This window comes from Grammomys surdaster, unplaced genomic scaffold, assembly GCF_004785775.1.
Source record: "Grammomys surdaster isolate TR1022 unplaced genomic scaffold, NIH_TR_1.0 193, whole genome shotgun sequence".
In the NCBI taxonomy this organism is placed as follows: domain Eukaryota; kingdom Metazoa; phylum Chordata; class Mammalia; order Rodentia; family Muridae; genus Grammomys; species Grammomys surdaster.
Genome location: NW_021604638.1, coordinates 11,068,037 through 11,089,172, shown reverse-complemented (window position 1 = coordinate 11,089,172; position 21,136 = coordinate 11,068,037). Strand labels below are relative to the sequence as shown.

The 21,136-nt window shown below is 44.4% G+C and overlaps 1 protein-coding gene across 7 annotated transcripts in view; it reads left to right on the top strand.

Annotated features, from left to right (window-relative positions):
• The window catches only part of Pkig (cAMP-dependent protein kinase inhibitor gamma), a 66,390-nt gene that overhangs the window by 17,590 nt on the left and 27,664 nt on the right, over positions 1–21,136 (top strand). Inside the window, exons 1-3 of one of the 7 annotated variants that reach the window (XM_028769571.1) lie at positions 15,928–16,049; positions 17,819–17,952; positions 18,777–18,855. The exons of 4 other annotated variants lie outside the window; for them this stretch is intronic. The gene's annotated coding sequence lies outside the window, so the exon portion shown is untranslated. Of the gene's footprint in view, positions 1–15,920; positions 16,050–17,818; positions 17,953–18,776; positions 18,856–21,136 lie in introns of those variants that run through there. 2 more of the 7 variants (XM_028769573.1, XM_028769572.1) reach the window with 2 other exon arrangements.

The window sequence follows — 21,136 nt, the reverse complement described above, 5'->3', positions numbered from 1 at the left end:
GGCAAATACACAAGCACCCACGGAGCCAGCAGCCAGACTTAACTTGATGCAAGGCCATTGGGAAGGAGCTCTCTGCCCTACTACTAGCTGCTGGCTGAAAACTGGGAATCTGACCATGAGGAGCAGGGCTGAGCTGGCGGGGCCCGTTGCTGCTGGGTAGCCAGGGATTCTTGCTTAAAACACACTAGCCTCTTGGCTCTTGGTCAGTGATTTGAGGAGCCCCTCAATGCTTAATAGGAGCCCAAGTGTCGTACAGAGCACCACAGAATAGTTCCTCAAAATGTCCCTGAAAAGTCTCCACAGAGCCTGCATTTTGAAGAAAGTTTCATAAAAGAGGAAGCTGTTGAGATATTCAGTGGCCAAAAGCACTTCTGTACTTGGCTGAAGAACTGAGTTCAATCCCAATGTCCACAGTAGAAGACTGGAACCAACCCCTCAGGTTATCCTCTGACCTTCATACATATGCCATGATTTACACATACATATATGCATTACACACACACACACACACACACACACACACACACACACACCCCAAAATAAAACAAACAAAAACTAAAAAAGATCCCCTGAAAGAGTGGACAGCGAGACTTAAGTACAGAGATGGGATTCCCTCTCCACTCTGTTGACAAAGGAGAGAAGAATCACTGGGGGTTTGCTTCTGTTGTCTAGAGCACATAAGCCTTTCTTCCTTTTCCAAGTAGACAAACATATTGTTAGGTTTTGAGCTGTACAGCTACTGAAGCTTGGCATCATTTGAATGTTCTGTTTTAAGATGAGGGTTTTTTTTCTTTTAATGTGGAACCAGAAATCGTTAATAAGTTACTCTGCAGTTTTTGTTAATGTTTTCCACTCTTTGACCCAGTTCCACTGGGGTTGAACCCAAGGCTTGCAGACAAGGGCTGTGCAGCACTCAGCTACACCCAGCTCTAGTCCCCATCATAGATGTTGTAGTCATCGTCGCCTTCCTCCTCCTCCTCCTCTTCCTCTTCTTCCTCCTCTTCTTCTTCCTCCTCTCCCTCCTCTTCCTCCTCCTCTTCTTCCTCCTCTTCCTCCTCATCCTCCTCATCCTCTTCTTTTCTTCTTCTTCTCCTCCTCCCTCTCCCTTCCTTCCTTCTTCCTTCTTTTTTTCTTAGTTTTCAAATTATCAAAGAATGTTCCAAGGAAGAAGAAAGACAGTTTGATTTGTCTTTGTTTGTTTGTTTGTTTGTTTTTTTGAGACAGGGTTTCTCTGTGTAGTCCGGGCTGTCCTGGAACTCACTCTGTAGACCAGGCTGGCCTCGAACTCAGAAATCCACCTGTCTCTGCCTCCCAAGTGCTGGGATTAAAGGCATGCGCCACCACCGCCCGGCATTTGATTTGTCATTTTTAAAAGTAGTATTTCTTCATTGTTACTCTTTAAAAAAGGAGGGATATAGATTTATCCTAAATGTTGCTATTAACAAGCACGTGTGTGGGCGTGCCCGCATGCACGTACACACACACACACACACACACACACACATACACACACACACATTTTGAAACAGAGTTGCCCAGACTGATCTGGAACTCTTTGAACTCCTATGTGGCCAAGGCTGGCCTTGAACTACTTACCCTTTTCCACCTTCCAATAGCTAGGATTATAAGTGTGCATCATTATGCCTGGCTTAGGAAGTATTTCAATTTCTGTTAAAATTAAATGAACAAATATTTAAATGTATTGAGAGATAGAGGACTGTTCAATTTTCCTTTTTTTCTAAAAAAAAAGAAAAAAGAAAAAAAAACCCAAAACAACACCAACAACAAAAACTAATAGGAACAGTATTTTAAAAACACTACAAAATAACTGAATTCTTAGAAGATTCTGTTTCTCTAAAGCCTGACAGACTCCTTAGGTTTTTGTGTCGGTATAGAACTAATTATATATGCATTAGCCTTAAATCTCAGTGAGTAGAGTGCCTCTTGCCTTGGCTTATCACTCCTCAGGGTGTGTCCCTGGCTCAGGAGCCCATTAGCCTTTTCCCTCTTACTCTCTGTACTGTTTCTACCTCGCTTCTCTAGACATCTTTTTTGTTTTTCATTTCTTTTCTTTCTCTGGGACCTACTCTGACGTCCGACCTTCTCTCCAGGACAGCCTGAGAGTCAGGGCTGGAGTCAAGGACTCTCTGCCTCCTCTTCACTCTGCCTGCCTGCCGAGTGTTTCCTTTCAGTTTTGTTTTGAGACAAGGTCTCATTGGGTAGTCCAGGCTGACCTCCAATCTGAGATCCTCCTGCCTTAGCCTCCCAGGAGCAGGGTTTATGGTGTGTGTCACTATGCCCAGCTCAGCTTGTTTCTTGTTTATATGCTGTGCTAGGCACAGACTGGGCAGCGCAAACTGGGCTAGAGAAGTGTGGAGTCCAGGAACACCATCCAGAAATGGTTTAGAGGATACTGCAGCATGTGTCTCTATAGTTGTAGTAGCCACATGTGTTTCCATTTGTGTATCACAAAAAACTCTAATGTAGACCTTTCATTTATGTCAGAGTATGCATATGCTTGTAGCACACAGACATATATTGCCCAAAGGAACATAAAAACAACTTTACATATGTACGGCTTTAATTCCAGCACTTTGTTTGTTTGTTTGGTTGTTTTTTTTTTTTCTCTTTGGTTTTTTGAGACAGGGTTTCTCTGTGTAGCTCTGGCTGTCCTGGCACTCACTCTGTAGACCAGGCTGGCCTCGAACACAGAAATCCACCTGCCTCTGCCTCCCAAGTGCTGGGATTAAAGGCGTGCACCACCACCACCCCTAATTCCAGCACTTAGGAAGCAGAGGCAGGTGAATCTCTGTGGGTTTAAGACCAGCTTGGTCTACAAAGTGTTCCAGGCCAACCAGCCAAATAATGATCACATGTATAGTTGTTGGAATAAGGATGGACCCCACAGGCTCATATATTTGAATGCTTAGTCACTAGAGAGTGGCACTATTTGAAAGATTAGAAGAATTAGAAAGTGCAGCCTTGTTGGAGGACATATGCCACTTGGGGTGGGTTTTGAGGTTTCAGAAGCCCATTCCAGGTCCTATCTGTCTGTCTGTCTGTCTGTCTGTCTGCCTCTCTGCCCCCCACAACCTGTGCCCATGGATTAGGATGTAGAGCTCTGAGCTACTTCTCCAGCACCATGGCTGCCTGCTGCTCTGCTCCCGGCCATGATGGTCATGGACTAGCTTTGGAAACTGTAAGCCAGCCCCCAAGTAAATGCTGTCTTTATCAGAGTTGCCTTGGTCATGGTGTCTTTTCCCAGCAATAGAATAGTGACTAAGACACCATGTCTCAGAAAATAAATAAAAGAAAAATAACCTTATGTACATTTAAATTTTTTTGTGTGTGCATGTTTATATATGTGATGTGTATAGGGGCACATGTGTGCCATAGTGTAAAAATCAGGGCAACTTGCAAGAGTCAGTTCTCTTCTTTTGCCATCTGGGTCCCAGGGATCAAACTAAGGTTTTCGTTCTTTATGGCAAGCACTTTTACCTGCTATGCCATCTCACCAACCAGTTAAGTTTTGCTTTGAGATGGCATCTTACTCTGTAAGTAAGGCAGCCAGGGCTGTCCAGGAACTCGCTGTATAATCCAAGCTGGCATGGACCTCTGTGATCTGCCTTCCTCCATGTCCTGGTATTACAGGTGTATGTCACTCTAACCAGCTGGTACCACATGTGTGTATTCATGTGTGTGAGTATAGGTACAGTGCCACAGAGTGTGTGGAGGTTGGGGGGTCTGCTCCAGTTAGGACAAGTGTCTGTCTTCACCTTCTGCCCTGTTTGAGACTGGCGTCTTGTCTTCATTGCCTCATAGCCAAGGCTAGCTGGCCCAGGAGTTCCTGTTCTCATTGCAGGCACATTGAGATTATAGATGCACATGATCAGACCCAGCTTTACCACACTTAGAAGGTGGAAGGAGGAAGATCACTAACTGAAGGCCAGTGTGGACCACAAAGTGAGCTGGAGCCTACCTTGGACTCTGTCATGAGTCACTCTGGGCTATAGGACAACACTCTGCCTCAACAGACCGAGAAAAAGTCTCTCTTTTTTGTTGCTATTTATTGGTTTTGGCCTCATTCTTTTTTTTTTTTTGTTTTTTTTTTTTTTGTTGTTGTTGTTTGGTTTGGTTTTTTTGAGACAGGGTTTCTCTGTGTAGCTCTGGCTGTCCTGGAATTCACTCTGTAGACCAGGCTAGCCTCGAACTTAGAAATCCGCCTGCCTCTGCCTCCCAAGTGCTAGGATTAAAGGCATGCACCACCACCATCCGGCTTCTTCTTTTTTTTTTTTTTTAAATAATTCTTTATTTTATTTTTATTTTATGTGCATTGGTATTCTGCCTGCATATATGTTTATATGAGAGTGTTGGATCTTGGAGTTACAGACAATTGTGAGCTGCCATGTGGGTGCTGGGAACTGAACTTGAGTCTTCTGGTTAAGAAGCAATCAGTGCTCTTAACCACTGAGCCCCAAGGCTTTCCAGCCCCAAGGCCTCATTCTTTAGCCCAGGCTAGCCTCAGACTGATGGCAGTATGCCTGCTTCAACCTCAGGTATGTTGTAGTTACAGTCATGAATTATCGTGTTTGGCTTTTTTCTGTTTGACTTCTGTTTCCCCATATCTTCACAACACCAGGAATTACTATTAAAAACAAATGTTTGATAATGCACATTCAAAGCAGAACACTCACTCTAGTCAACATAAGGCTGAATTTTCATCCTCTAGAAATTTACATTTATTCATTCATTATAATGTATTGTAATGATAGCTCTTCCCTTCTCTCTTTTTGACAGCACATCAAAACAATAAAAGAAGTATAAGTACACAGAAATAAACATCAGATAGAATGAGACCTGCCAGGCTTGGGGTTCAGGCCTGTAGTCCTAACACTCAGACCTCGAGGCAGAAGGTTTAAAGTTCAAGGTCTATTGGGATACAGACTGATCACCTTAGTGAGACCCTGTCGACAAATAAATGAATACATATTTTAAAGATTTATTTATGAAGTATATATATTTTTACAGGGGTTGTGAGCCATCTGATATGGGTACTGGGAACTGAATCCAGGTCCTCTGCAAGAATAGCAAGTGCTCTAAACCACTGAGCCATTTCTCTAGCCTTAAAATAATATTTTATATATTTTTAAGGGATTGGAAATATAACTCAGCGACAGGGATCTTGTCTCATATGCACATGTGCCAGGGTTTACTCTCTATGCCACAAAAACAATAAAAAATAAGTGCTCAGAAATAAACATCAGATAGAATGAGACCTGCTGAGAACAGACATAAGGGGAAAGAAAGAATTGCTACCCCATCCCCTTGGGCCCTCCAAACACCCTTGCTTTTTAATGTCAACCTTTCAATTTTTCTCGAAAATTTTTTTCTTACTAAAGAATCTCTAACATACACACAAACATGTAATTTTTGGTTTTACTTAAAAAAAAAAAAAAGACAGGATCTCCCTATGTAGCATAGGCTGGCATCAAATTCACAGAGTAGTTCTCTCGTCCAATCATGTGGGTCTCTCTGCCAGCTTCTGCCTCCCTAATGTTAGGATTAAAGGCAGGCGTCACCACTGCCAGCTTAATTTTAAAAAGTGTGTGTGCGTGTGTGTGGTGTGAGTGTGTGTGGTGTGTGTGTGTGTGGTGTGAGTGTGTGTGTGTGTGTGTCTGCATGAATGTATGTGTACTTTTGGGTAGGTGCTCAGGAATTCAGAAGCAACAGATTCCCTGGAGCTTGAGTTAGAGGCGGTTGTGAGCAGCCTAGTGTGGGTGCTGGGGATTGAACTCCAGTCCTCTGCAAGAGCAGCAAGTCCTCTTAACTTGAGCCATTCTCCAGCTCCATATTCCTTTTTTCCTGAAGTACCACTTAACAGAATATTTGAGTCTCAGTATGTTAGCACATGCCTTTGGTCTTAGCGCCGGGAGGCAGAAGCAGAGGGGTCATTCTGCGTTCAAGGCCAGCCTGGACCAATCCTGCAGTAGGATTGCAGTCACTTGTACCCTGGCTGCTTCTTTTAAGGGTGGTGCTGGGATCCGAACTCAGGCTCCTTTGCTTGTGCAGCAAGCACTTTATGGACTGTTTCAACTTGTCAGTCCCAAGAAACCTGTTCTTATTCTTGTTTTGAGATACTCTTAAATAGGCAGAGTCCACCAGTCTACAGGCAGAGCAGGCTGGGTATTTAACAATGGCACCATAGAGTCTGGACTGCTTACTGCTTTCTTTTCTGTTCAGTATTCCTGTCAGTCATTTCCACCTGTTGTTTCATAGCTAGTAAGTACTGGAGCCAAAGAGGAAACTGAGGGGTGAGTTCTCCAATGAGGTTCTGATACATCCTGCCATATTGTTTGCTGCTGTCTCTGCTGTTTTCTTCAGTCCATTGTTAACCCTCTAAGGGGTCACACTGCATGTATCTGATGTCTTTGAGATCTGGTATATCTGGCCCCAGCACTTATTTATAAATGAATGAATGGAGATTGGTAGTATTGTGGTGACTTTTGTATACACTGCAAGTGGCTGATACCCATTACCAACACCAAACAATGTCCATCAAAACTGTTGTTGTTTTCCTAAGAACCTGAGAGTTCCTGGTTGTGATCTCTGACAATCCTGAAGATGATTATCAGATTCCATTGATCCCTTGAAAGAAAAATTGTTTGAAAATATACACTTTCTGTAGATTCCCAAATGGATACATACTATACAGTGAGAGGGATCACTGCAAAATAGGACAGTGTTCCACTGATATGGAGGAGCCTCAGTAGTGTAGTTTTACACATTTGTGCATAGTAGTTGCTTTTATGTCATAGGATTAAACGACTGACATGAATAGTTAGCCATAAGGGAAGAAGGATTTCAGAGTGTCAGGAGCTCGCTCAGTCCATGGTCACTTGGCCATTTGCACTTGGGTAGAACCTGGTGATGGTAGGAGTGTGTGGCAGAGGTTAGCTATTCTCAGCACATAGGAAATGGGAATACAGGAGATGGCCAGGGCAAGATACAGCCTCAAGGTCGTGTTCCCATTGACCTACTTCCAACTAGCCCTACCCCGTACCTGTCACCAACTCCTAGTAATGCTTTCATATCAGAATCCATCAAAAGATTAAACCATTCATGAGATCAGAGTCCTCAAGATCTAATTGTCTCTGAAAATGCAAACACACATACATACACACACACACACACACACACACACACACACACACACATAGAGTGAGTGAGAGAGAGAGAGAGAGAGAGAGAGAGAGAGAGAGAGAGAGAGCAGTGAGTGAGCTTCATTCATTACCCAGCTAAGTCTTAATCCAGTCAAATTGAAGATCAGAATTGATCATTATATGTTTATCCCTTGAACCCCTTTTTAGATAACTATCCAAGCGCCAGGGTGTAGCCAGTTGGTAGAGTATTTGCCTAACTTATGCAAAGTTCTGGATTTGATTCCCAATACTGAATAAAATGAGCTATGGCAGGCCACATCTGCAATCCTAGTGTTAGAAGTACAAGGCCGTCTTCAGGTATGTAACAAGTTTAAGACCAGCCAAGACTATATGAGACCGTATCTGAAAACTAAACAAATAACCGAAAAAAATCTGGAGAAAATGTGGCATGTACTTCTTTAGGTCACCTCAGTCCCTTCTCTTCTGTTTATTTTCCCCCACTCTTCTTCCCTCCCCTCTTCTTTCTCTTCCTTTCTTGTCAGTTATGAAGATTGAAGCTGCAGGGTACGTGAGTACTCCAAACGAGCTGTGTTCCCCGCTACCATTCTCTGTTTCTTAGTTTGTCAGCTCTGCGTTGAAGCTATCTTCCTCCCCTAATTTTCATCAAGATCAGAGAACACACTCATTATAAGCATTGAAAGTCTAGTTGGCTGGTAATTTTGAGGACCCTAAGTTTCTGCCTTAGGATGGCTCCTGTTCGTAGCCCACAGATGACCCTGGAACCCTAGCTTCCTTCTGGGTCCTGCAGAGCTACTTTGAAACCTGCAGCTTTTATTTCTATTACATTTTGCAGAGCGGAACTCAAATGGTGCTTAGCCATGAGATCCATCTATCTGACAGATGCCTCTTTAGCAGGCAGATTGGTTATAAAGGGCTTCTTTTTTGTATATATGTTATAATATCTTCTTGAATTTTGTGAGACTACTCTAATAAGTCACCTAGGTAAGAAATACTCTTTGTTATTGTGTCAGCCCTCACAGTGGATAGGAGCTGTAAATACTTCTGAGATCATGTTTTTACCTAGAACAGAAGAATTAACCTGTGTGTGTGTGTGTGTGTGTGTGTGTGTGTGTGTGTGTGTGTGTAACAGAGAACAGCCCGAGGGAGTAGATTATCTCCTCCTGCCATGGGAGTCCTGGGAATTAGGTTTAGGTGGTTAGCCTGGTGGAGATGCCCTCACCACTCACTGACTAGCTGGTCTCTTGAGTCCCAGGAGGAGCTGTGTGGTGTGGGTTTTCTTTGTTGTTTGATTTATTTTTGTTTTGAGTCAGGCTTTCTCTGTGTAACCCTGGCTGCCCTAGAACTCACTATATAGATTGATGTAGTGTTGGACCCAGAGATCTGCCTGCTTTTGCCTCCCAAGTGCTGTGATTAAAGGTGTGCACCACCACCGCCTGCACCACCACCGCCTGCACCACCACCGCCTGCACCACCACCGCCTGCACCACCACCGCCTGCACCACCACCACCTGGCTAGGAACTGGGTTATTTATTTATTTATTTATTTATTTATTTTTGGTTTTTCGAGACAGGGTTTCTCTGTGTAGCCCTGGCTGTCCTGGAACTCTGTAGACCAGGCTGGCCTCGAACTCAGAAATCCACCTGCCTCTGCCTCCCAAGTGCTGGGATTAAAGGCGTGCGCCACCACCGCCTGGCGTGGGTTATGTTTTGAGATCTACTAAGCCAGTTCCCATCACTGTGCCCAAATCGTTTCTCCTCTGCTTAGGTCCTTTAGTTTTAGTCTCTCCATCCTTTCTTTGTGTTTCTTTTTGTGATGCTAGAGATTGAACCCAGAGCTTTGTGGATGCTCGGCAACTCCTCTGCCCCCAACTTCCACCTCTACCCACTCTCTTGTCCTAAAGAGAAATGTCTTATTCATGGCTATAGCCTTAATATGCACTTTATAAAAATTAAGGTCTTTTGGAAATACACAATTTAATGAATGCCTCGTGCAGCCAGCTGTCCAGAGATGTCCTCATTTAGCAATTCTGCATATTGTATGTGGATATATATATATATATATATATATATATATATCCATCCTTTTACAGAGGTGAATGGCCCTGGGAACCGTAACAAATCATAAACTATGAACTGGGTACTTCGACTTGTCCCACTTAATCTTGACTCTCTGAGATGAGGCTTCTATTTTACCAGTCAGTAGACTTGAGGCTTGTGGATAGCTGGTGACTTGTGTAAAAATGTCACTGATGCTTATTTTGTAAATACTGTGTATCTTTTGTGGTTTATAAACACTGATGGATACATCTACTTAGGGTTCTTGTCTGGTTATCTTCGTGTGATAAATTTCCACATTGAGAATCACTTGGCCAAGAAGTGCACATTGAAAGCTGGGGCTGCAAATGGCAGAGCATTTATTTATCTAGCATGCCTGAGGCCCGGGTCCCTTCCTCTGCAGTATAGTAAGTATAAGCTGGTCAGGGGCACATACCTTCATCTCAGCACCCTGGAGGAGGCTGAGGCAGGACGAGTGCCACAGATCTGAGGCGACACTGTTCTGCACAGTCAGCTTCAGGTCAGCCAGGGCTATGTAGTAAGATTCTATTTCAAACAAAAATTCAAGATTTGCTTGAATCTTTTCATTTGTCTTCTAGTGTCATTAGCAAGAGGAAAGATTTAGGAAACAGGTCAGTCCTTTCAAAGACAAGCTGTGTCCCCTTTCCATACACTGCTATTCACTTCCCACACACACTTGATGGCTATCCCTCACTATCAGCTGTTTCCTTTCGGTGGATGCACAAGTCTCCAACATAAGTAGCCACTCTGCATATGGACCTAACAACAAACCTTTTTGTCTTTCTTCAGAGTTAGACAATGCCTAGTTCTAAAAACAAAGCAGCTTTTAGAGGTAGCTAGTTGTAGTGACTATTCCTGGCTGTCAACTTGACTATGTTTGGAATGAATTGGAAGGCTCACCTGTGATCCTGATCTTGAGGCTGGGAGATACAAGTTTCTGACCTGGATCTTGGCATGGAGATCATCAGGTATAGTGGCTATGAATCCCAGGAGACTAAGGCAAGGAGATCTCTGAGTGCAAGGTCATCTGGGACAAAGCAAGTCCCAAATCCAGGCATGGTAGCACACACCTTTAATCTGGGCCACACCTTCTGCTGTAGGCCTACATAAGGACATTGGAAGAAGGAAGATGGTCTCTTCTTTGCCTGCTTGCCTTGTGGGACTGAGCAACTGCTAGGTCCTTGGACTTCCCACTCACAGCTGACCATTGTTGGGGAGTTGGACTATAGACTGTAAGTCATCATAACAAATTCCCTTACCATATAGAGACTACCCATAGGTTCTGTGACTCTATACAACCCTGACTAATACACAGTTTTTCCCAACCAGACTCATTGTCCATGCTGTTCGTGAGTTAAACCTGCAGAAGGCTCTGCATGTTTTGTTGCAGCCCACCTTTCTCCTAGATGGCATGCGGTGGGCTCCAGGGGCCTCTGCAATCCTGCAGTGACTGCTTCTGCTCTGCAGTCAGTGGGGAATGCTTCTTCTGTTTGTTTGGCACGTATATATGGTTACATATTTGTAGATCACTTCTGAAAACCTTTATCCTCCTATGTAAACCGTGTCATAAGAAATGTTCTTTGTGTAGGTCGTGAGCTGGGCACGACAGCAGTATAAGCAACGCAGATCATGCTGATTATACTCATTCAGATACTATTGGCAGTTTATGGGATCTTCGGATACCATTAAAGAGTGTGTATGGATTGGGATTTATGATCTAAGCCTTAAAGGAAATATCTATTTCAAACTCATAGATAGATGATTTAAAAGTCACATGCTCTTGAAATGTGATTTCTTTTTATAATCTTTAGAAGCTCAGCAACTCAAGTTAGACATCCTGAGGGCAACACGTGTTGGGGGCCCCGGGGGTGGCGTGGGCCGGGAATGTGTTTGTTGAAATTGTCCAGGAGCAAAGCTCGACTCACTTGAAACCCAGGGATTTGTCATCCAAATATGTGCAGATTGCTGACGCTATAAATAGTTTGAACTCAAGTAAACAGCCTCTTCCCCTAGCTGCTGTTTGGCTATTATTCACATGCCAGAACAGGCTGGGAACAGAGTCGGCATCTTGGTGCTTTGCACCCAAATCCTGCCAGTCTGCTGGTGGAGATACCAGCTTCTGCGAACCTTAAGTGACTGGATCAGGTGTTTGCCCATTTACCTGCACTTATAGGGCTTCGCTCTGGCCCTCTTGTTGTGGGACTCTGTCACCTTACCACTGATCTAGACCAGCCCTAGCCAAGATTATTGCATGAATTAAAAGCCCTGGGCCACGTGGCTGGACTAAAGCAGATTTAGGAGGCACAGGCAGTGTCTTTCAGAGCAGAGGCATTCATGGCTGTTTCTTTTGGAACCAACAAGAGTGACACCAGTTATCAGAAGAGCTCTGAGCTGTCTGTACCAACAGCTGGTATCTCCTGCCTTTTAATCTTATTTTATATAGTCTCGTATAGTATACGTTGGGCCCAAACTCACCATGTAGCTTAAAGACTAACTTAAATTTCTGATCCTCCCACCTCCACCATGAAGCTTGAATTGCAGCTATGTTCTATCATGGCCTGTTTGTTAATTTATGGTGCCTGGATCATAGCAGCTAGGCCATTAAGCTACCTCACACCAAATAACCCTACAAACAACAACAGCAACAAGAAAACCCAGTTTTTTTTATGTTTAGTATCACACATACAATAATTAACGGCCCTTATTATCAACAAAGATCTCTATTTGGCTTTCATATTCCCTTTTCTAGTCAGAGCTAACCAAGACCGTATATTTCTATATTACTGTTCAATAAAAACTTTTCACTGTATAACAGGTAGTCCTTGAACTCAGCATCCTTCTGCCTTACCTTCCCAAGGGTGGGGTTTCAGACCCCGTCAAGAGTGGCTGTCAGCCATATTCTCTACTCTCTTCTTGAGCTTGAAGACTATTTTTCTCCATCTCTTGAAACTTTCAGAATTTTTAGGATACTTTCCTATCTTCTCCTTTTTTATGTTTTCTTTTCTGGGATTCATAATTATTAACATGTTAAACTTCCAGGATTGTTCTAAAATCAAGATCCCTTTCGCCTTGTGTCTCCCTCTCCATTGTCCTTCCCTCCCCATCTCCCCCTCCCCCTCCCTCTCCCCTCCTCCTCTTCCTCCTCCTCCCCCTCTTCCTCCCTTCCTCCCCTCTCCCCCTCTCCCCTCCTCCGTGTGTGTGTGTGTGTGTGTGTGTGTGTGTGTGTGTGTTTTTCCAGCCAGAGCTGTTTGAGGCACTTGGAATGTATATATCAGAGATGTTTTGGCCTTTCCACTATGTTAGGCTAACACAGCAGGTTCCTGCTAAGAGGAATGAGCTAAGAGGGTGGAGCTAATGTGGCTCCAAACAAGGCCTCCTCAAGAAAGTGACATCTAATGTGGAATCTGATTAATCAGAACCAGAGGGTGGGGCAATCAGAGTGGCAGTGGCAAGTAAGACTCAAGGTAGTCAAACTGTCTCCTGCTAAACTTGTAGGTTGTGCAGCCTCGGGAAAACCTTTTCCCTTCTGGGAGGACACTACCAGATGGCTTAGTAAAGTGCTTGCTTTCCAACTGTGAAGACCTGGGTTCAAATTCCCAGAAGTCATGTAAAAAAGCCAGGGGTGGTGGCATGTGTCCTACTAGCCACCTGCTAGTGAGAAGATTGATTCCTGGAAAGTCAAGGGCTAGCATGGCCTATGTGTTAGAGTTCAAGCAAATATACTGAAGGTGTCTTTGGGACTCTTGTGGGATTGACTGTGCTGCTTCCATATGATTCCAAACCTGATTTTGAGATCTGTACACTGTACACTAGGAGGCTCTCTGGTTATGTCTGGATGCTAGGCTGACAAATAGTCTTCTTCCCCTTTTTCCCTGTTCTATAGATTACCATTCTTTTTTTTTTTTTTTTACATCAGCAGTTGTTATAATTGGAACGATAATGGCAAGAAGCTCTCCTTACAGTTGCAAATCTCAGTATGTTTCTCTGTTGTCTAGAAAAAGCTTAGCCTTTGTAGCTTTGTGTCACAAAGAACAAGTAAGCTGTAAATTACATCTGCAGCCTGCCTTTGACAGGGCACAGACTGTACAAGGTGCACTTTTTCTTTTTTTAAATAAACATGCACAACTGGGTGTAGTTGAGCATGCCTTTAATCCCAGCACTGTCAGGCTGATCACTGAATTTAAGGCCACTTGGTCTCCGCAGTGAGTTCAAGGACAGCCAGAGCTAGTGAGACTCTGTTTCAAGACAAACAAACAAAACAGCATACAGTTTATAGCAGCTCTGTACATCACGAAAGTGAATAGTGATAGTCAGCATCTATTCATGCATACATTCCTGTTAAAAGATAGCTGTGTGGCCAGCTGTGGTGGCACATGCTTGAAATCACAACATTTGGGAGCCTGAGGCAGGAGAATTGCCACAAGTTTCAGGCTAGTCTGGGCTGCAGAGTGAGACCCAGTCTAACAACATTAAGAGAAACAACAGCACCACCCCCACATATACATCTAGACAGACAGACAGATACTCTTCAAGTACCAAACAAACAAAAAAGAAATACCAGTGTATTGCTAACTGAACAGATGGCCCAGTTGGCCTGTGTGAGTGGAAGGAACAGTCCTGCTGCCTCCTCACAGCTCTGTGGGAATTGGTGAGCTGATGCGTACAGACACATAGACTGTCACCTGCATATGATAAACATCCAGCAAAGGTTTCTGTTTATGGCTTTTTTTATGCTACTAGGTGTCTCATAATCCATGCAAAATATTACTCAGAAACAGATCTTCTCCTTAAGACTCTAGCAAAGGAGTAGTACTCATCTGAAAATAAAGGCAGCTCAGAGGAGAACAGGCCAAGGTAGCACTGGGGATGTTGAGAGGGCAGGCCAAGCCCTTGCCGGCCAGGGAGGGCAGGGTCAAGGACAGCTTCATGGTGAAGGGCTGTGTGAGCCCCTCAGTTCTATACCCGCTTTCCTCCCCTCCATCCAGCATGGGGCTGATACTGCTGTATGCAGAGAGGCCTTCCCAGGCAATGGCATGAGGTGTGAGTGCATCAGGGCTGTATCTGCCCGGCCCTGGAGATCCCTGGGACAGAGCACAGTTTGTGCTGCTTCCTTCCTGGGCTTTTGAGAAGCTCATTGCTCCCCCACTGCCATGCCTGTTCTACATGAGAACCCATGAGAACCCCTGTCTGACCATCTGATCTACATTCGGATTACATGAAATGACATGTGTATAGGGCTTGGCTGTGGTATCCTGGTTTACATGTGTCTCTACTGTTGTCAGTTGTGAGACAGCATGAGTGTGCCATGCCTGTAGGTTGGAGGTGTTAGCATTCTCTCTTCATGCTTTCTGCCACAGATCTACAAGGCAAGTGTCAGGGGCAACATGCTGAAGAAACTGATGTTTTGTGAATGAGTTCCTATTGTTTTTGTTCCAAGCTAGAGGGTGGTGTCAGTAAAGTGAACTTTCTTAAGAAAGTTATTCAAGCTTATTTCCTGATGCCCCCTGTGCTTGTGGGATAAAGGCACAGCTAAACAATGGGCCAGTCTCCAGCCCCTCCAGGCAGAGTTCCCTCAGCCCTCACAGCAGCTCTCAGAGGGCCTTTGTGCAGGACTCATCCTGACATTCTGGAGAAGTCCAGTGCTTTTCTTCCAGTTCCTCTTACTCAGTGTTGTCACCTTGTCACATCACTGCCTTTCCTGAATCATCACCAGGGGAGAGAATCATGAAACAGTCACAATTAGGAAATCTTTACTATTAAGACATGGGCTTTTTTGTTGTTGTTGGTTGGTTGGTTTTTGTTGTTTTGGCAAATATTTTTGTATTTATAGTATGTGTCAGTCACTTAATCCTCTCAAGAACCTAGAAGGGTCTGGGGAGGTGCCTCAGTCAGTACAGTGCCTGCCATGCACCCACAGAGAACTGAGGTATGGCTGCATACATCTGTTACCCTAGACAGGAGGAGGAGCCCTGGAGCTTCTTGGCCTGCCAACCTAGGCAAATCAGTGAGCTCCAGGTTCAGTAAGAGACCCTACCTCAAAAAATAATGTGGAGGGGCTAAAGAAATTGCTCAGTGGTCAGAGCACTTGCTGCTCTTACAGAGAACCCTCACTGTGGCTCACAACCAGCCAGAAACTCCAGTTCCAGGGATTGTGTCCTCGTCTGACCTACCCATGTAGGCAGCAGACACACACATAGAACACATATATGTATGTAGGCAAAGTACTCATATACATGAAATCAAATAAATAAATCTAAAAAGAAATAAGGTGTATGCACATATGTACACACGCCTACACAAACATGTGTTCACATAGAGCATACACAAAGAACTACTGGGGGAAGTTATGACCACATCCTCCATAGAACAGCCAAGGCACAGAGGGATTGCCCTAGGTCACCCACAGTAGGAGGAAGGCAGGGCCGTCCGGACCTCACACCTCTTGTGCTCTCCTCCCCCGTGCTCTCCCAAGCTGGTGATTTTTATTCCACCACAGTTCACCAACTTGTCCAAAGCCTTCTGGTTGGCTAATACCTTCCCAGGAAGAGCCTGTTTGCTTGAGTCCTGATAAACATCAGAGTTTTCTGAGAACTAAATAAAATTCCTGTTAAGTTACAAAGGGCCACAGCCTCCCCCATCTACATAAAGAGCTGTGATCGGCAGAGTCCAGCCCTGACTTCCCGTCGACATGCAAGTAGCTTGTACACAGGTCTGCTCTGCCCCTTTGCAAAGGGCAGTTAAAAACCACCTGGTACTTTGGTCACAGAGCCAGTAAGCCCACACTCTGACCTGGTAAGTGCTTCTGTTATCAGCTGGGTGGGATGTGTTTTAAGAACAGCATTGGCACATGTGTAATCTTCATTCTGATTTAGGAGTTAAGAGCCTCAGTTTCTAGTTCTGGCCCTTTTGTAACTTTAAGCTAATCACATAACGTCTGTTTCATTTTCTTTCTTTCTTTCTTTCTTTCTTTCTTTCTTTCTTTCTTTCTTTCTTTCTTCCTTCCTTTCTTTCTTTCTCTTCCTTCCTTCCTTCCTTCCTTCCTTCCTTCCTTCCTTCCTTCCTTTCGTTTTGTTTTGTTTTGTTTTTCTTGACAGGGTTTCTCTGTATAGCCTGGGCTGTCCTGGAACTCACTCTGTAGACCAGGCTGGCCTCAAACTCAGAAATCCGCCTGCCTCTGCCTCCCAAGTGCTGGGACTAAAGGCGTGCGCCACCACCGCCCAGCTTCATTTTCTTAGTGAGGAAAAAGAGTAATAATTCTCCTAGGGGTTTTGTGAGAATCAAAATAGATGATGTACCACAATGAGAACTAGCATCTGTCCATGAGCTAGCACTCTAGGTCTGCACTGACCGCTGTCTCCGTCTCTTGTGTCACGTCACCATAATCCTAAAATGAAACCACTAGCATCTCATTTAAGTTGGGAAAACTGAGATATGGAGACTAGGGTCTGGGAGTGGGGGAGGGGGTGTCATGTTGGGTCCAGATTCTGCCTCTGACTCTTCATGGTGCTCACACAGTCCCTGCCTAGGTCTCTTTGCTTCTCACAGGCAAGAGCGAAAGGTTTGTCACATCTTCCTTGGTGGAGCACACTGCACATGCATCATTCTTGTTATCTAGCCTAGCTGTTGCCGGGTTTGTCCCTAAGGACAGTTAAATTCTCCTACTGTTTATCTTATCTAGTAGTTTTTGTTGTTGTGTTTCATGCCCTCTGGGACTCCTTCACTGAATTCTTTTGGGTTTTCTCACAGAGAAATGTTTTAGTTCCACTATAAAGGGGTCCCCAGGAGCCCACAAGGCCAGGCATCTTAGGCCAGGGTTTCTTCCTGCTCAGGCATGTGGCTGTTAGCCTGGAGTAAAACGCTCCAAGATGGATTTGATAATAAGCCTGCACACACTGGCTTCCAGTGGGATTTCAGACAGGAAAGACACCCATGTTACTATTTTACTGATGAAACCAAAGACCAGTGACTTGCTTGAGGCAGGGCCAAGACCTGAAGCCAGTTCTGCAGGCAACAGACCAGTGTTGTGTCCCAGTCTTTCCTGTGTGTATTCATAAGAACATAAGGACACATATATACTGTGCCCAGCACACTCCTAGGAAGCTAGAGAAATGAAACACTTTGGAGGACTGGGCAGAGGGGCAGAGATGGGGACACACAGAGACGGCTTCTGCCTAGTTAGTGCATTATACCCCGAAGAAATGAATGGGAGCACAGCAGCATGCAGGCAGCCACAGTCGCCCCAGTGACTAAGAAGCTGAGAGATTTACGTGGGGAGTTCTGGCCACTGACTGACCACATAGGAAGCCTTTTGTCACCGAGGCCATAGCATTGAAAATTGAAGGAAGGATGTTTGACAAATGTGACGGGCCTGGGATGTAGTTACAGCCCTCTGGCTCATTGTCCAAAGGAAATGGATCTCCTGTGGACAGAGAGGTGGAAACTGAGCAAGTGGGTTGAGTGGTTGACATCATCAGGCTGGGAATTGGATTACAACAAATGGAGACTTACTTGGCCAGAGACTGGGAAACACCCACTAAAACCTCGAAGTGCTTTTCATTTAGGAGACACGGGGAGAGAGAAAGGGCAGGAGTGAGCTGTCTGCCCCCGCATGCGTTTCTGAGCCCCAGCTTCTTTCTTGTTCTACCTTCCCTTCTGACCCAGGACCTCTGCCCTTGGAGAGAGAGACTTGGCTCCTGTGAGTACAGCTACACTGCCTTGCCTTCCCTCACCCCAGCCTGCTCATAAAGGGTCTGTTTCTATCTCACACTCGCGGACTGTTGCCTTCAACATTACAGCCTTTCTTTCCTGCAGCTGTCCAAGGCTGCGGGGGTGAGCCTCATTCTCACAGGCAGGCTCCATCTCCCCTGGAGACTTTCTCCACATAGCTTCAGTCGTCTCTATAGCCTTCAGAGCACTGCCTTGCCCACATACAGCCTAAAAAGCCAAGTCTAACCTTAGCAATTGCTGTCTGTAAAATTTTAATAGTTTTCTGATTACAAAGGTTTTTTAAAATTCTGATTTAAAAAGTTTTGCAAATTCTAGAAAGACTTGTCTCAAATATATAAAATTGGTATATTAAAACTCCTAATCTCCTTCCTCCACCTCTCAAGTGCTAGTAATATATTAAATGCGTAGGTTGTGAAGTTATCTCCCATCTATTGTAGCAAATGTGTGGAGAACTCTAGGCTCTGAAGGAGTGGTCGTTAGCCTGGGCTCTGTGGTCTTTTCCTTGCTTCCTTTTAAAACTTTGTTATTTGTGTGTGTCTAGAAAGTAAACATACTTGTAAGCCTTGCTTTCTCCTGGATCCTGTTTTTAGGACTTTGAATAGGCCAGACACTCTGTGCTGGGGCTGGGGGTGAGGGGCTTGTTCCCTCTGGGAAATCTGCCTGCCTCTGCCTCCCAAGTGCTGGGATTAAAGGTGTGCACCACCACTGCCCAGCTAAATATACTTAATATATTTTAAATGATGTATTTATTATATAGTTTATGTGTATGTTTTCCCTGCATGTATGTGCTAGAAATCTGCCTGGACCACTTTCATGCCTGATCCTGCAGAGGCAGAAGTGCGCACAGGATCCCCTGAAACTCGAGTTACAGGTAGGTTTGAGCCAAGCAGGTTAGATATGTTTGAGAAGGTATAGCTAAGAGGGAACTATCCCAGCCCTGGAAGACAAAAAGCAGGGATCAAATAGGTGGAGCTCAGGTGTCGTTGAACTTGCCACCATATACATAGCCTCTCTGGTTTCTATCTCCAGCACCACAAAAAATAAAGCCACCATATAGTAAAGAGCCACTCAAGGAAAGTATGTGGCCTTGGGCAGCATTTCATACACTTGGATCTGAGTTTTCTTTTTCTTTTTTTTTTTTAATTAAAAAAATTGTATTTACTTAGAAGCATTCAGAATATCAACAAAACAGCCGCACTCAGCCGCACTTTTTTTTTTTTTTTTTGCAATTACAGAGTGGTATTCAGTTAACAGAACAACAATTATTTTCTTATAAACTGCATCAGAGACAACTGAAGATGGAAAAAAAAAACCCAAAAATAAACCAAAAGAAAAGAAAAACAAAAACCAAACTACTGTCCTCATATATAACTAATTTGTGCTGTGCACCAAGAGCCTGCTTTACATTTCCATGCCAATTTACAACCCCTAGACTGTACCAGGCAAGGTTAGTGGCTATTGAAAATACCACCAGGACAGGACTATCTAAAGACACATTTGGTAGTGTGTTAACTATACAAAAAAAAAAAAAAAAGACACCATACAGTTTAAAAACAAATCTTACACAGCCTTACATTTCAATTTTTCTCATTAAAAGAAATGAGTTGTGTACAGGGGGGTTAAATGCTTTATAGATAAGAAACTGCACTAGAACCAACTTACTCATCATCATCATCTTCCTCTTCCTCATCCTCTTCATCTTCCTCATCATCTTCCTCTTCCTTCTTTTTCTTGCTCTTTTCAGCCTTGACTACCCCCTTTTTCGCTGCATCAGGTTTTCCTTTAGCTCTGTAGGCAGCAATATCCTTCTCATACTTCTCCTTCAGCTTGGCAGCCTTCTTCTCGTAGGGCTGCTTGTCATCCGCTGCAGTGTTGTTCCACATCTCTCCTAGCTTCTTTGCAACATCACCAATGGGTAAGCCAGGATGCTGGCCTTTGATTTTTGGGCAGTACTCAGAACAGAACAGGAAGAAGGCCGAAGGAGGCCTCTTGGGTGCATTGGGGTCCTTGAACTTCTTTTTGGTCTCCCCTTTGGGGGATGTAGGTTTTCATTTCTCTTCCATAATGAGCCTTGTCAGCTTTTGCCATGTCTTCAATTTTCCCCTTTTCTTTAGCAGACATAGTCTTCCACCTCTCTGAGCACTTCTTGGAGAACTCTGAGAAGTTGACAGAAGCATCTGGGTGCTTCTTCTTGTGCTCCTCCCGGCAGGTTTGCACAAAGAATGCATATGAGGACATTTTGCCTCTCGGCTTCTTAGGATCTCCTTTGCCCATGTTTAGTTGATTTTCCTCTGCGAGGCACAGAGTCGCCCAGTGCTTGTCCAGCTCTCACTTGCCCCAGTGCTGTCTCTATGGAGCTCAATGTACTGCAGTGGCTGTGAGAGGAGGAGTAAGACCGGATCTGAGTTTTTTTATTTGTACCTAAATGAGGGAACAAAACCAGATGAGCTTGTATATACTTCTTTTCTTTGAGGCTGACCATTATAGCATTTGGAGCAAAGTGCCCTAGGTTTTTAGTATTCCAAAATGGCTAAAAACTAGCCAGGTGGGAAAATCAAGAGGACACACTGGGCAAGAGACATGGTTCAGTGGATAAAGTACCTGCTTGTATAAAGGCACAAGGACCTGACTTCAGATCCTTAGCTTATATGAAAGTCAGGTGTAATGGTAAGTGCATTTATAATGCTAGAGTTGGGGGCATGGAGACAGACTGACCCCAAGAACTCACCAGCTAGCAGCTTAGCCCGCTTAACTCCAGGTTTAATGAAAGAACCTGCCTTAAAGAAGAAGTTAGTGTGATAGAGGAGGTCCTTGAGGCTGGCAACTGTGTATGCATGCCTGTATGACTCTGAGCCCCATGTACCCCAGAGGGCGTTGATAGAATCCCCTGGAACCAGAGTTGAAGGTATTTGTATGAGCTACTTGAAGTGGGCAATGGGAATCAAATCTGGTCCTCTCTCTGGCAGACAGGTAGGTGCTCTTAACTGCCTCTTAACTGCCGAGCTGTTTCTCTAGCCTCAACAATTCCACTTCAACTTAAAACCTACCACTCTAGTTTTTTGTTTGTCAAGAAAGATGAGCGAGGGCTGGAGAGATGGCTCAGCAGTTAAGAACACTGACTGCTCTTCCAGAGGTCCTGAGTTCAATTCCCA